This window comes from Poecilia formosa, unplaced genomic scaffold, assembly GCF_000485575.1.
Source record: "Poecilia formosa unplaced genomic scaffold, Poecilia_formosa-5.1.2 Scaffold479, whole genome shotgun sequence".
Taxonomy (NCBI): domain Eukaryota; kingdom Metazoa; phylum Chordata; class Actinopteri; order Cyprinodontiformes; family Poeciliidae; genus Poecilia; species Poecilia formosa.
In genome coordinates, this window is record NW_006800418.1 from 382,665 (window position 1) to 384,611 (window position 1,947).

Genomic DNA, 1,947 nt, shown 5'->3' on the forward strand with positions numbered 1-1,947 from the left:
GATCTTTACTAAGGTTGATGGGACTGAAGCCTCACTGAGAGCCGTTCTTTGTTCTTGTGTACACTGCAATAGCTATATATATATATATATACACACACACACACACACATTTATTTAATTGCCGAATAAGTAAAAGTTGAACGTATGAACACAGAGCATGCTCACTGATTGATTTTGTCTCCTGTCATGGTGGCAAACATGCAGTGGGAGGGAGGATGAGAACAGTCACGGTGCTTCTGCTTGTTGCGCCGTTGGACAGTGTTCATAGTGTTGTTTACCGTTAATTGCTGTGTTTCATGGTTTAATGGTGCAGACAGTTGTGGTTTCTGACATGGGCAATATGGGCAACCGCCCAGGGCGTTATTTTTATAGGGATGGCAGGAGACCTCTGCAGATTGTAACACAGTGAATGAAATGAGTTTTAAAATTTACTGGTTAAATATATTTCAACTCTAAGTGTTTTCATGGAAATGTGGATCTTTCAGATCAATCTGAGAACCAATATTGATAGGTGCATGTGTCAGTGAACGTGCATTTCCCTGACCAGGAATCCAACCTGGGCTGCGGCAAAAGTACCGAAACCTCACCACTAGACCATCAGGGAACACCTTTTGTGATAGAAGCTATCAAGAGATCTTTGATGATCAATACCAAGAGTGCCTTTAAGATGGGATTAAAACAATGAAGCAGTTGAAAATGCCTTTCCCTGACCAGGAATCGAACCCAGGCCGCAGCAGTGAGAGCGCCGAAACCTGACCACTAGACCATCAGGGACCATATTTCATGATAGAAGCTATCAAGAGAACCTTGATGATCAATAACAAGAGTGCTTTGAAGATGTGATGAAAACAATCATGCAGTTGAAAGTGAATGTGCCGTTCCTTGACCGGGAATCCAACCTGGGCTGCGGCAAAAATACCGAAACCTCACCACTAGACCATCAGGGACCACCTTTTGTGATAGAAGCTATCAAGAGATCTTTGATGATCAATACCAAGAGTGCCTTTAAGATGGGATTAAAACAATCATGCAGTTGAAAATGCCTTTCCCTGACCGGGAATCGAACCCTGGCTGTGGCGGTGAGAGCGCCGAATCCTGACCACTAGACCATCAGGGACCTTGTTTCTTGACAGAAGCTATCAAGACAATTTGACGATCAATAAAAAGAATGCTTTGAAGATGTGATGAAAACAATGAAGCAGTTAACATAAACATGAATTTCCCTGACCGGGAATTGAACCCGGGCTGTGGCGGTGAAAGCGCCAAATCCTGACCACTAGACCATCAGGGACCATATTTCATGATAGAAACTATCAAGAGAACTTTGATGATCAATACCAAGAGTGCTTTGGAGATGTGATGAAAACAATCATGCAGTTGAAAGTGAATGTGCCGTTCCTTGACCGGGAATCCAACCTGGGCTGCGGCAAAAATACTGAAACCTCACCACTAGACCATCAGGGACCACCTTTTGTGATAGAAGCTATCAAGAGATCTTTGATGATCAATACCAAGAGTGCCTTTAAGATGTGATTAAAACATCATGCAGTTGAAAATGCCTTTCCCTGACCGGGAATCGAACCCGGGCCGCGGCGGTGAGAGCGCCGAATCCTGACCACTAGACCATCAGGGACCTTGTTTCTTGACAAAAGCTATCAAGACAATTTGACGATCAATAAAAGGAATGCTTTGAAGATGTGATGAAAACAATGAAGCAGTTAACATAAACATGAATTTCCCTGACCGGGAATTGAACCCGGGCTGTGACGGTGAAAGCGCCAAATCCTGACCACTAGACCATCAGGGACCATATTTCATGATAGAAACTATCAAGAGAACTTTGATGATCAATACCAAGAGTGCTTTGAAGATGTGATGAAAACAATCACACAGTTGAAAGTGAACGTGCCTTTCCCTGACCGGGAATCCAACCTGGGCTGCGGCAAA

General features: G+C 43.7%; 4 non-coding genes across 4 annotated transcripts; all 4 read right to left on the minus strand.

The window, feature by feature from the left end:
- Positions 1–1,045: 1,045 nt before the first annotated feature.
- trnae-cuc (transfer RNA glutamic acid (anticodon CUC)) lies at positions 1,046–1,117 on the minus strand. Its single transcript has one exon. It is a non-coding gene; the product is annotated as a tRNA-Glu (tRNA).
- Positions 1,118–1,219: 102 nt separating this feature from the next.
- trnae-uuc (transfer RNA glutamic acid (anticodon UUC)) lies at positions 1,220–1,291 on the minus strand. Its single transcript has one exon. It is a non-coding gene; the product is annotated as a tRNA-Glu (tRNA).
- A 270-nt stretch (positions 1,292–1,561) lies between these two features.
- trnae-cuc (transfer RNA glutamic acid (anticodon CUC)) lies at positions 1,562–1,633 on the minus strand. Its single transcript has one exon. It is a non-coding gene; the product is annotated as a tRNA-Glu (tRNA).
- A 102-nt stretch (positions 1,634–1,735) lies between these two features.
- trnae-uuc (transfer RNA glutamic acid (anticodon UUC)) lies at positions 1,736–1,807 on the minus strand. Its single transcript has one exon. It is a non-coding gene; the product is annotated as a tRNA-Glu (tRNA).
- Between the last annotated feature and the right edge of the window lie 140 nt (positions 1,808–1,947).